Below are 14,165 nucleotides of genomic sequence, written 5' to 3' on the forward strand. Positions count from 1 at the left end.
AAGGAAGGAAGGAAGGAAGGAAGGAAGGAAGGAAGGAAGGAAGGAAGGAAGGAAGGAAGGAAGGAAGGAAGGAAGGAAGGAAGGAAGGAAGGAAGGAAGGAAGGAAGGAAGGAAGGAAGGAAGGAAGGAAGGAAGGGCACAGAGGCTGCATTTAAAGTGTGGGAGGAAGGAAGGAAGGAAGGAAGGAAGGAAGGAAGGAAGGAAGGAAGGAAGGAAGGAAGGAAGGAAGGAAGGAAGGAAGGAAGGAAGGAAGGAAGGAAGGAAGGAAGGAAGGAAGGAAGGAAGGAAGGAAGGAAGGAAGGAAGGAAGGAAGGAAGGAAGGAAGGGAGGGAGGGAGGGAGGGAGGGAGGGAGGGAGGGAGGGAGGGAGGGAGGGAGGGAGGGAGGGAGGGAGGGAGGGAGGGAGGGCACAGAGGCTGCATTTAAAGTGTGCACCTTTGTTCCAAAACCACATAGTCACAGGGAATTACTATTCTGGTTGCAGTTTAATCTTTAAACATAAAGCCATACCAGAGTTTGTGACTAGCAATTCACAGCACCAGGGGACCACTCTGGTGGTGATAGTGCGTGGTACAAATATCCATTAACATAACTATAAGAAGTCACAAATGATTTATATCATGCAGGTCTCAACAATGTGAGCACAAGCCATCTGTGGAAGTGTTGTGTGTATTAGAGTGAGGCAGTCTGGCCCTGGCATCCTGCAGTACACTAGACTGGGATACCGTGCATCTCCTTTTATCCTTTGTGGGGTCTGGTAACACCTCTCTCCAGCAGGACAACCTCTCAGCAGGATCTGTCCTGGGAAACAGGAATGAAAGGGCACACTGTACATAAAAGGACTACCCTCACACCAGGGTGCTTCATACCAAAGAGCCTTTGATGCTGCAGATCTGAGAAGGGGGCGTAGTTTGTTTAGTTAGAGAGAGCTCAGTACAAGTGGGGGAAGAGTTCCGCCATCTTGTTTCTCTCTGTGCCTCTCCTTCCTTCCCGTCCCCTCCACTTACTTTAGTACAAAGCACTTTCAGTATGATGCAAGAAGGCAAAGTCCACTTTTCTCAAGGACAGGGATTGGGCCACTTAAAACAGACTTGCTTTTGTCCAGTCACCTAGAGACCTTTGTCTATAAAAGAGGAAGCCTCCCACCCCTTCTTTGGTTCATTTCTGGACATCGTCACTTCAAGAAGAATTTGTTGAACCCTGTTGGGAGAGCAGTTCTTTCCAAAGTCTTCCAGGTGGAGACATGTATTCCAAGGTAGAGGCAAGCTCCACCCCCTAACCATCACCAGGACATATTGGGGTGGCATGCTGCTGGAGTAATACATGCCTCTCTGCCAGCTATCCAGCTATTACGGTACCCAGGACTTCACTGAAGGCGAACGACACCTGCAAGTATTTGACAGCATCCCCCCATGTTTGGGAGAATGAGAACAAGGACCTATCTTGTCCCTGGTACCCTGGAATGGGACACAGAGCACAGTGTGAGCTAGAACAGTAATGTCTCTGTGGATTTTCCCTCAAACCACTTCAAAACGTGTTTCAAGCTTGTGGACAGTCAAATCAACAGGACCCTCTGGTGCTGCCTTTGGCCCTCGCTTGATATTTGAGCTGAAGTGCAGCACATTCAAACCAATTTGCTGCTGCACCGTGCCAGCCAAGCGCACCATTGCCCCAGTTCAAACTAGAAATAATTTCTCCAACTGCTATGTTTGGACTGCTTTTTGAACCACTAGCCTCTCTGTTACAGATTCAAATTGGCGGTCGAACCGACTCTGGTTGCCCTCAAAACTGCACTTTTTGAACCAGAGTGAACTTAAGCTTGACCCCCAGGGACATCATTTCACAAAAATGCCAGGGGTAGCGGAAGTGACATCACACAACCCTTGACCTCTGATGACATCACAGGAAGTGATATCATTTGACCCCACCCCAAAGTGTTATCACAGGAAGTGATGAAACACGACCTTTCACCCCTTAACAAGACAAGAAGTGGCATCACATAGCATTATCCCTAAGTACACTATGAAAAATATGGTTACGATATCACTATAATGTGATATACATTTCATACAAGAATGGATCGTCGTATGTATCGTTAAGATCAGTGTGTATTGGCCCATATCACCAAATTACTGTGAATGCAAGCAGACGTCCATGATGATGTTGTGTTATTATATAGCACTTACGCTTAAGCACTTTATATCGAACAAATATACATACAATAACACCCAACCTGGGTTGGTACTCATTTATCGACCTCAGAAGGATGAAAGGCTGAGTTGAAGTGTTTAAGAACAGACACAATCAGTGACTCACCCCCTGAAGTGTTCCTGAAATAAATCTTTAATGAGTCTAACAATTATTGTATAGAATTCCAGAAAGACACATTATTTGGTATTCCTATTCTTTCTTATTTAGTGTCACTGTGAACGTGTTATACTTGTGGAATCCCTGTTTTTTTAAGAGGCCTGAACAAGAAAGCCAGACACTCCAGAAGCAAAGAGCCACATGGCACTGGCCACAGCCCAGGACATTGCATTAAATAAACAAATTGTAGCAAGGGAGACCACAGGGGTAGCAAAGGAGACCACTGACAACCCCTAAATCATGTCCCTGCTGACCCCGGCTCATCACATACTCACTGTCTGGAATAATGTAGTCGCTCATTCAGGCTTGGTTCAAACCTCTCAGACAGTACCAAGAAGCCTGGTCTGATGCTGTTGAACAACCAAGAACAGCAGAAAGGTATTATTGACTGCTAACTGCCCCCTGGTCCATCTTTGAGTCCTAGAGAATGGTTAGGGTACCTTTAATCAATGTTCTCGCACCAGAACATATCCTTTTACAAACATTGTGGTTATTGATTGCCTTTTATTCCTGTTTCATTGTGCAAAGTGCTGCATCTTTCTGTCTTTGCAGATTCTGTCTTTCTATGTTCTTTCAAAAGGGTTGTGTTTTTGTAGTGTATTCTATTTAGTTATTTTTGCATATGCTGTGTTTGATTCCAGTATATATATATTTTATAGAATATTGATTGGACATTCCTTTATTTTGGACTGTTGTACTTTGCTGTTTGGGTTGCTGCTGTTTCACACCCACATCCCCCTTCGAAGGATATCTTCCCCATGGCCTACTGTACCATAAAGGGGGAAGGGGTATACCTCTTAACTGTTCCTGTTTCCCCTTTACGATTGGAATCACTCTTGTTTTGTAGCCACCACTCATCCTCATACTACTGCAGGGCAGAAGTATTTTATTTTTTACATGAACCATACATGTTATGTAGTGCACTGCCATATATGCACCCTCTACAATCAACCATCAGCACTGCCAAAAATATTTTACATGATCCGCCTACTCGGGCCTTGAAGGTTCACTAAAACCCTGCTATCTTGCTTTTAATGCCAGTCCAGTCAATGGCCAAGCTTTCCCTATAAAGTTACAGACGTTACAGGGAGTGTGGACAATGATCTTGCATGCATTAGCCTTGAGTAGCGGTTAATGTGTTCACACCCCGGCACTCAGACCGCACCATTGAGAAGATGTGGAAATTCCATTCAACTATGGGAATGAGGGTCATAAGGGTTACAAAGGTTCTGAGACCATGCTAAGCATACGTCCCAGTGGGCACTACCCCACTATGCCAGGCAGAACTTAACAGTTACCTGCCAATGGAGTACAGAAACTGCTAAGCCAGGTTTGGAGGAGAGTTTGGAATGGTCTACTTGCCTGACCTCATTTGATTAGACTCATGTCCTTACCAGTCCTCCTCAACAACTGCTACTTAGTCACAGATACACTCAATGGGCCTCATTACGAGTTTGGAGGTAGCCATGCCGCTTTTAGCGGCATGGCTACCCCCAGACAAGGTACGGGTCCGGGTTCCAGGAATAGGGAATTACCAGGCCATTACGACCTTGGAGGGCCCAATAATTCCCTTTCCCAGGACCCAGGCCCGGTACATCCCCATTCCCATTTGAGGCCACATAGGGCTCAATGGGAATAGGGAGGATGCTAACAACGGGCCCGTTAATGATGTCCCGTTGTTAGCATCCTGGTCTGCTAGTGGGTCCCGCTCTTTACGTCTGGTCTGACCAGACCCGTAATGTGGCGGACAGGAATGAATGCTGCCGGTCCCTTACCGGCACTGTTCATTGCTTGGCTGCACACGTTGTAATGAGGCCCAATGTATTGCAAAGCCACCTAATCTTGAGACTGCCTGTGTCTCCTGTGCTCTTTCCTGTGTCTCTCATATCTGGTGGAACCGATACCCCAGCCTTACAAGTGCAAACGTTACACAACAAAGCTGACTCCAGATCGCTGATAAATCGTGGCACTTTGGAGAACCTGTGATCTACCGCCTCCATCTCTGAAACTCTCCAAGAGCACATCCCTCAACTCACAGATTCCCTGCCGCTTCTCATCCTCCACCGGTGGTTCCGCAGAGACTCAATACGTTTTGGCCATTCACAGATATGTCTTGGTTTCGGTTACGGAACACTATTAAAATGTCTTACGTACACTTCCTCTTTGTAAGTCTTCTCTGCCACTCACTCGGTGCTGCCCATTCCATTCTCATCTATATTGAGGAAACGTTGCCTCTTTCCCGAAGCCCTTTTGTGTTGCTCTCGGTCAGTCACTCACCAGAGAAGGGAACTCCAAACACATGAACATTTTATACTCTACATTAATTTGTATGCGTTCATTATAAAATGTATGCAATGCTTGTCAGTGTGAAACAAGGCCAACTGTGTGTACAGGTACCAGGTGATGCCCCAGCACCGGCGTCACAACTTTTCCCCATTTCCTTTCTCCGCCATCCAGTACCCATCCTCAATGCTACCGTTGCTTCTTTTAAAACCATTCAACCACTGCCCGCCCTCCTCTCCAGGCAGTTTATAGTCAACGTGGTGCCCAGAGCGAAACACTAGAATGCGCCCACCCCGCCCCCCCACTGGCATACATCACTCACAAACTACACATCTGTGTCGCACGACAAAAACCCTCCTCAATATCAATAAATCATTGCTATATAAACGAAGCTTGTTTCATCACATTGTAATTCAAGTACTTTACAGAAGAAACCTAATGTGATAACACAGCTGTTGCTGCCCAAGTAAATGGTTCTTCTGTCAGTTTGAAACTGTCCATACTGGCACACTGCAGTGTGACCAGCCTGTAGGGGTCTGAGGGCACACTGACCACTGGCCCTGTGTTGCCGGCATTCTGTTGTACCATCTCACTTGTATTTCGCAAGGGGCACTACTAAAACTAACCATATTAATTTATCATTCCAAGATTGACAGTCTGGAACACTCCTATTGTACTCTTTCAAAATTCCTCTATGAGAATGGGAAAGGCGACAAATAGCACCAACGAGTGTTCCTGTCTGCTTTGCATTAAATCACATAGCATTTCAGAAATATAACAGTGATAAGAGATCTCTATATTTGATAAAGAAGTCTGTGATAAAATAGTTGTGTAAATCTCTAAATACATAGCAGACACATGGCTTGGTGCTCACATCATTGTTCACAACACTCCCCCTAACATTCAAATGTTTGTAACCATGAACTATACATACTCATTCGGACAGCTTACGTTTTTGGATGCAATTATAAAATGGATGCAACATCATCCACTGAAATTGGATACAAGGACTATTTTGCTTCTTGAATCTGGAGAATTGTAGATGCTGGGGGGCTGGGCATGCTCACACTGAGGCCCAGCCCCTCGTCATCTAAATACAGAAACATATTTAGGGAATTATACCTATAGACAGTAAAGGATACCCCCTACAAGAGATACCCAATAAACAATGCACAAAAAGGATACACAGAAAGGATTTTACCTCTTACAAACTTTAGCCTCAACAGTAATAAACCGATGAAACGTTTTAAAGAAAACCGGCTTCTAATGCATGGCAAAGGGTTCAAAGTTCCTCAGTCACCATCTCCTCACCATTACACAGGTGCCAGGTGTTATTTCTGCAAAAAAGAGCAGGCTAATGCTTGATCTAAGAGAGCTGGCTGGCCTGCAGCTAGTGAAAATCATGGTGTGGCAGTGTAGAAAGGGTGTTTGACCTAGTGGATGCACAATTTGAGACAATTTCTTTGTTCTAACTTTTTCTCAGGCAGCTGTCTGGGGGGCAGAGTAGGCCACTTCTGGTGGACCGACCCGCCCTGAGCTATTTAGCTCTGCTCCTCGGGCAGTCGCCACGTTCGCCCGCCCCAAGAAACGGGTCTGCTTCTATCGGAGCATTCTCAGCCATGTAGTGGCACCATCACGCCCTTGTCTTGCTATGGGCGGATGGACTGCCCACTATTTATTTGTATTTATTTATATATTTCTTAAGCGCTGAAAGCCCACAAGCATCAAGGAGCTACATATACACAAAGGGCTGAATGAGGATGGGACAAAGTACATAAATCAGGAGGGTGAGATTAAGCGTGCAGTACGTTGACAGACCGGGTATAATCAATCAAATAGTAATGTTTTCAGACGTTTTCGAAACTTGGAATGACATGATTCCAGGCGAAATGCCAGGGGTATAGTATTCAAAAATTGAGCAGCGAGGACAGGAAAGGAAGGTCCAAGACCTCTAGCTCTATTAGATCTAGGGACAGACAGCAAACCACCAGAGCTGGAGCAGAGTTGCCGGTCGGGAGCATAGCATTTTCTTTTGTTCTTTAGGTAGGCAGTAGCATTGCCATAAATGCATCTGTGGGCCACAGAGAGTGCCTTGAAATGGATCCTTGCTGCCACACTCAGACAGTTAAGTCACTTTCTGTCTTGAGTGACATGCTCGCTCCTTGGGATATCATGGATAATACGAACAGCATCATTTTGTAGTGTTTGAAGTCTCTTTAAACTACTGTTGCTTGCCCTGGTCAGAAGGGGATTGTAATAGTCTATGTAGGGCACGATAATTGCCCGGACTAAAACTGCACGTTTGTTATGAGCCAAAAAGGGTTCAACATGCCTTAGCACTTTCAGATGATACTGTGAGCTACCAACTATGCCATCCACCTGCGCATCAGAGCTAAGGGAGGCGTCAATATGCACACCAAGCATTTTGACTTTAGCCATGATCTTCATCCAATTATTTTCAATATTCATACGAGGTAATGAGAATGTAACTTGGCTCTGGTTTGCATAGAGCCAAAGATCATTTAGCTGGGTTCTAGCACATCCAATTATGAGACATCCATCCCTTTACAAGGCCATAGATGATGTTGTACCGAATTTAGTCAGATACATAATCAATTCCATGAGTAGGTGGGTGTCATCAGCATAGTTGGAAAAATTGATGTCAAAGGTGGTGAGAAGGTCACGGAGAGGCTTGATGTACAAATTAAACAAAGTTGGAGACAAACAGGCACCCTGTGGGACCCCAAAGTGTATTTGCTCAGGGTTGGAGGCAACATCTACCCAACACACCTGTAAACTCCTGTTGCTCAAAAAAGAGCAAATCCAATGTGTGGCCTCACTGGAACACTCACCATAGGTAGATAAAGAGTCCAGATGATGCTTATGATCAAGCACATCCAAAGGCGGCTGACCAATCTAGCAGAATAAGCAGGCCGCGTTTCCTTTCTTCCATAAAGTTCAGCATCTGCGTTTGAAGATCCAGCAGAGCACTTTCTGTGCCATGGCGGGCACGAAGGCCAGGTTGTTTAGGATGGAAAATGTTAGCATTTTCCAGATGTTGTTGTAACTGGATTGTTGCTAATTTGTCAATAACTTTTAACAGATAAAGCGTGTTAGTAATGGGGCGCAAATTGCTTGGATCTTTTGGACAGGGCTGTTTTTTTGTTGGCAGTGGGGTAACCACTACATGTTTAATGATGTCCGGTACGTTACAATGACTAAAGGAGGAGTTTGCAAAGCATACCAAGAAGTGAACAAACATATTTGGATTGTGCAAAATAAGTTTAGATGGGAAGATCTCGCCTGGACAGTGGGTAGGATGCATAGTTTTAAGTGCTGTAAGCATCCCTTCCTCTGATATTTACCTAAATGAGAAAAGAAGGTCTGGAACGACTTCCTTTCTAGGGGCCAAAGTCGGAGTGAAGGTATTGCTCTTCATAAGATCAGATAATTTGGTGGAAGCTGACGCGATTTTATTGGCAAACGCCTGCTGCATCATATTACACTCCTCTGCATGTGTCAATGAGGACTGAGACTGTCATTTTGGCTTTTCGAATCATTTCTTAGAATTATTCCCCGCAGTCTCAATTTCGTGATTATAGAAAGTCCTGTTTGCCTCATAAACTTGCTCTTTGTATGTGTTTTGGAGAGATTCCCATTTATCCTTATTTTCATTTGTTTGGTTTTTCCCCCAGATACGAACTCTAGGTAATAAAGCACCTCTGGGCGCTGGCACCAGTAAGTGATGTTCCGTCAATTAGCAAATTACTTCCACAATTAACATGCCAGCCTCATATACATATTTGAGGGAAAAGAATACGTTTACTACTTTAAAAAGTTCAAATCTACACATATCGTTCATGCCTACATTAAGATTTAACGTATTAAAAGTCACACCAACATTAAATAAAAAGAACATTAGCACTTTACATAACATAAATAAACATGAAATCCCCCTTTGTTGAACCCTTAACTATTTATTCATGCATTTAATCATCCTTTGAGCCGCAAGCACGACTGTCGCTCTCAATTCCCGACCCTCTTCCACTGTTGAATTTGAGTAACACAGAGAACAATTTTGATATGTTTACCCCCCAAAATCTCCTTTTTTCTTTTTCTAAAGTGGCCCTTGGAGACACCTTTTTCCACTGACCCCCTCAAGAGCATTTTATTTGCCCCGGTCATCAGAATCTCTACTTTCCCATCTCCTGGTCTCAGGGGCAGCTTGATGGATGCATTTAATGTGGGATCAAGATTGGCAATGGTTGGCTAGCGTTTGAAAGTGCTCTGCGCAGAAGGTTTTGGAGAAATGTTATTCGATCACTGGAATGTTTGGAACTGTAGTCTTCCAGAGATCATTTATGGGATCTCTTCAAAAGTGAAAAGGTGAAATATTTGTCCTTTTGCAATAGCAAGCATTGACAAAGCCAATAGGTTTGGGCTATCATATGTTGTGTCCCGTAGTTCATGCTCTGATACACTACTACTGTACAGGAATAGAGTGTGACCCATTACACATGGTAGCTACCATGAAAGCACTTCACCCAAAACCGACAAACACTAAAAACAACAAAAGTAGAGCACAGGGGAGTTGCTAGGTCTGGAAAAGACCCGGGGCTACGCTGATGTCGGAACTGTTGGGACTGGGGGCTAGCTAGTCTTTTGGCTGTAGCTTCTGAGATTCTATCCAGGGCTACAACCAAAAGATCAGGGGCTATAGCCCCCTTAGCCCCCCCCTAGCAACGCCCCTGGTAGAGCCCACATTTGTCTGTCCAACCTCTGAAATTTGGGACTCTTTTTTCAGGATTGATACATTGATTGAATGATTGATTGATTGGTTCGATTCACTTGTGTAGCACAAAAAATGGCAACTAAGGCGCACGCAGAATATTCGCCTTTATAATGATGATATTGATGTGTTATTTATATAGCGCCTTAAATGAAAGCTCAATGCCCGGAGAATTCCAAAGATGGGGTGATGACTCAGCACTAAGGCGGACTGCCTTCACTAACATCCCGTAGTGTTTGTTTCACTCGGTGACCTATCCACCAGCCAACACCTAAACGTGTAGACCTGAGAAACCCTACTCTATGCTCAGCGTTGAAAGGAGCCCCCATCTTCCTTCAAACCCCACCACTCGCCCCAGCTGCGGACGCAGTATGTGTCTTTGCTTAAAAATGCCGATCAGCCACTCTTTGACTGTGTGTATGAAGCGCGTGTTTCGATCTCCTGGGGGGTGGCTGTTCAGGGAAAGATTGATGATGCCGGGTCATAGAGAAGACCGGCGGGGAGGGAGAGTCTGCTCGCCTGAGCCGCTCAGCTGCCAACATCATCGCTCCCGTAGCGCGCCTTTCCGAAATTGACATGAGGCCCTCGATCTGGAAAGGAGTGTTCCCACAGGCGCCGAATGGAAGCAATCTTGGATCGCGCACCCACATGTGTGTCAACCTCAAAGGCAGAGCCAAAGTGAGGGAAGGCGATACTGCACTCCCTTATTGCTTTTAACCGGGGAGAATTCAGAAGGCGCGACATTGGATGGTGAACACGCCCAGCAGTGATGGCTACAATTGCCCATTTCTAGGCCTGAGTTCCAATGCCCATACCCTGCTGCAGGCTGCAGCATCCTGAGGAGTCCCAGTGCCCACACCCTGCTACAGGACCCTGATGAGTCCCAATGCCCACAGAGAGCTGCAAGACTCTGATGAGTCCCAATGCCCACACTCTGCTGCAGGACCCTGATGAGCCCCAATGCACACATCCTGCTGCAGGTCCCTGATGAGTCCCAATGCCCAAACCCAACTGCAGTATTCTGATGAGTCCCAGTGCCCACACCCTGCTGCAGGACCCTGATGAGTCTGAATGCCCACAACCTGCTGCAGGACCCCGATGAGTCCCAGTGCCCACACCCTGCTGCAGGACCCTGATGAATCTGAATGCCCACAACCTGCTGCAGGACCCCGATGTATCCCAATGCACACACCCTGCTAAAGCATTCTGATGAGTCCCAGTGCCCACACCCTGCTGCAGGACCCTGATGAGTCCCAGTGCCCATACCCTGAAGCAGGACCCTGATGAGTCCCAATTCCCACACCCTGCTGCAGCACCCTGATGAGTCCCAGTGCCCACACCCTGCTGCAGGACCCCGATATGTCCCAATGCACACTCCCTGCTAAAGCATCCTGATGAGTCCCAGTGCCCACACCCTGCTGCAGGACCCTGATGAGTCCCAGTGCCCACACCCTGGTGCAGGACCCTGATGTATCCCAATGCACACTCCCTGCTAAAGCATCCTGATGAGTCCCAGTGCCCACACCCTGCTGCAGGACCCTGATGAGTCCCAATTCCCATACCCTGAAGCAGGACCCTGATGAGTCCCAATTCCCACACCCTGCTGCAGCACCCTGATGAGTCCCAGTGCCCACACCCTGCTGCAGGACCCTGATGAGTCCCAGTGCCCACACCCTGGTGCAGGACCCTGATGTATCCCAATGCACACTCCCTGCTAAAGCATCCTGATGAGTCCCAGTGCCCACACCCTGCTGCAGCACCCTGATGAGTCCCAATTCCCATACCCTGAAGCAGGACCCTGATGAGTCCCAGTGCCCACACCCTGCTGCAGGACCCTGATGAGTCCCAGTGCCCACACCCTGGTGCAGGACCCTGATGTATCCCAATGCACGCTCCCTGCTAAAGCATCCTGATGAGTCCCAGTGCCCACACCCTGCTGCAGGACCCTGATGAGTCCCAATTCCCACACCCTGCTGCAGCACCCTGATGAGTCCCAGTGCCCACACCCTGCTGCAGGACCCCGATGTGTCCCAATGCACACACCCTGCTAAAGCATCCTGATGAGTCCCAGTGCCCACACCCTGCTGCAGGACCCTGATGAGTCCCAGTGCCCACACCCTGCTGCAGGACCCCGATGTGTCCAAATGCACACTCCCTGCTAAAGCATCCTGATGAGTCCTAGTGCCCACACCCTGCTGCAGGGTCAGGATGAGTCCCAATGCCCACAACCTGCTGCAAGACACTGATGAGTTCAAATGCCCACATCCTGCTGCGGCATCTTGAGGAGTACCCGTGCTCACACCCTGCTCCCGGATCCTGCTCTCCCGCAGCAATCGGCCTTGTCTATCCACTTACATTGAGCCTTGGCAGTAGTATTGTGTCAAAAAAGTGCAAACTTGTTAAAGTGTGCCTCTCACACCACCTTCCAATTCGTAACGTTAAATTCACAAATCCTTCTATCCCCTGACATTGTTCTTCCCTCCTTCCAAGAATCCTGTCCTTCCATAACTGTCTCTTATTGCCTTTTGTTTGACACTCCTCCCACCTGTACTTAACCTGCGCCTTTCATTTCACTCCTCCCAGCTCCGCAGCCCACAGGCTGCACTTACCTGGACCGTTGTTACGCGTCTCCCTTAACACCTTGGAATGGTTTCCAGAGCCTGCGAAAGATCAGGTGTCTGGACTCCTTCGCCTTGCTTTTGAAGCACTAGGAAGTGACTGCGCTCACTGCCGGTGGCCGATAAAACACAAATAAACCAATGTGATCATGAGTTATTTTTTGGAACTCACACTGTATGACTTATAGGATCTGCATATCTGCACTGGTGCTGCTAAACTATAAAGCAAAACAGAGGGACCCGCATTGGTGATACATGAGCTGCCACTGAATTCAGTGATATGGCCACCTATTATCACACCACATCAAGGCAGGAGAGTCTGGAAGGAAGCACTGTATAAAAACGTGATATTCAAAAAAATAAAAAGTCATAACCTACATGATAGCATGAGTAATAATAATATAACCTTTTGTAGTTCAAAGAACATAATGGGGTTTCCCCTTCAAAATAAGCATACCATGGTAGGTGAATTGGGGCCTCCACGTCACATGCCTTTCCCCATGCACCAACATGGGAGGATTCTGCTGCTCTCCTAGAAGAACACGCATGCCCACTGTCTCCATCTTTCCATCGCACCTGGACCGTCCTACTTAACAACCTTTCCTCCAGCCCTGTATTCGGGTGACCACAGGTCCCGGTTTTTCTGGGACTGTCCTGGTTTTTGTTGCTCTGTCCCCCTTTCTCAAGATTATGTTCCCATTGGAAACTACAGTGGTCCCGGTTTTTGGTAGTCGGTCCTTATAGCTGACAGGCATGAATGCACAATCTGACAGAAGAAATTCGGCATTTTACAATTTAAGATGGTGTTAGTTTGTGATAAATTAATTATAGTATGTGTTTATTTGAACAGTAACACTTAAACCCCCCTCTCTCCAACTGCTACTGGAGCTTAGTGCCTTGACAGCCACTTTCAAGAGTTAGTCCTACTTTTATGTTAGTTGCCCTGTCCCGGTTTTTTACTTTTTAAACCTGGTCACCATCCAGGCAGAAAAAAAAGAACACCCCTCACAGCCTTCAAGTTGATAATGACCTGACACCTTCATGAGATTACAAAATAAAAGCTTGCAGAGGAGGCCTGGTCAGTTTTCTCAGTTTCTTGTTGCCATTTCATGCCCTCCATTTTGAAGCGGGCTCCAAGACTAGGAAAACACCCGAGGCTGCTAAGGTAGCCGGCAATGTCGTGCCTTCTTGCGACTGTGGGAAGAGCAGCCAAGTTGCAGCTTACATTAATATCCATAAGCACCACTCTCCCAGGCTTAGCGGCAACAGATCAGGGTTTATGGCGCATTCTCTAAACGGTCCCCGGGCTCGGCCATCAGTTCATGTGAAGGGTGAAATGTTAATTTCATGGTCAAGTAAAAGCAGCGCTTGCAAAAGCTCCGGGTTGCGCTCTGGGGCCGAGCGATACTACCGTGTCAGGAAGGGAAGTCTGTGGCAGTCTTTTACTGTTTATTTGTTCTAATCTTTGACATTATATGCTTTCAGAAAGTTTGCATATGTTTAAAGAGCAATGGGTCCGATCCACGCATCAAAGCGAGGGCGACTGCACCCCTTTTCCTTACTACTAAACCAAGAACCGGACTTATCGGAATATACCACTTCTTGCTGTGCAACAAGCTGGGGACAATCAAGGCTCGACATTTCGGAGTTCCTTCGTTTATTGACGAGTCAACATAAAGGAGGATTGCAAGGAAGAGAAAGGCTGCCACAGGCTACGGGTCAGGCTTCGAGTCTGCAGTGTAAGCACCTCGGCCACCTGTGAACCAGTACTGGGCTGGTTGGAGGCTTTTGTGTGAAATAGCCTCTCCAAATAAATCTGTGCAAAATAAGAGAAGTGAAACATTCATGTTCTGTGATTTGGTAGCAAATGGGACCCCTCTCTAATTTACCACCAATCCAAAAAATAGCACCAACAATATCCTTCATGTGATTGGCCCTTGGCATCTGGGGCGACTGCTGCCCAGTCCTACACTGCGGTTGGCACAAGGCAGAACCTCAGGCTGTGAATGCCTGCAAGGGGCTTCTTTGTAAGAAAACAATCTAGGAGGCAAGGTTTCACTCATGGGCATAATTTTAGGGGGGGCGGGGGTGTTTGTCCCCCCCAACTTT

General features: G+C 46.8%; 1 protein-coding gene across 1 annotated transcript in view; it reads right to left on the reverse strand.

The window, feature by feature from the left end:
• The window catches only part of COL25A1 (collagen type XXV alpha 1 chain), a 652,723-nt gene that overhangs the window by 25,995 nt on the left and 612,563 nt on the right, over positions 1–14,165 (reverse strand). The gene's annotated exons all lie outside the window — the stretch shown is intronic.

The sequence above is a fragment of the Ambystoma mexicanum genome, chromosome 6q (genome assembly GCF_040938575.1).
Source record: "Ambystoma mexicanum isolate Mex_15411 chromosome 6q, UKY_AmexF1_1, whole genome shotgun sequence".
In the NCBI taxonomy this organism is placed as follows: Eukaryota; Metazoa; Chordata; class Amphibia; order Caudata; family Ambystomatidae; genus Ambystoma; species Ambystoma mexicanum.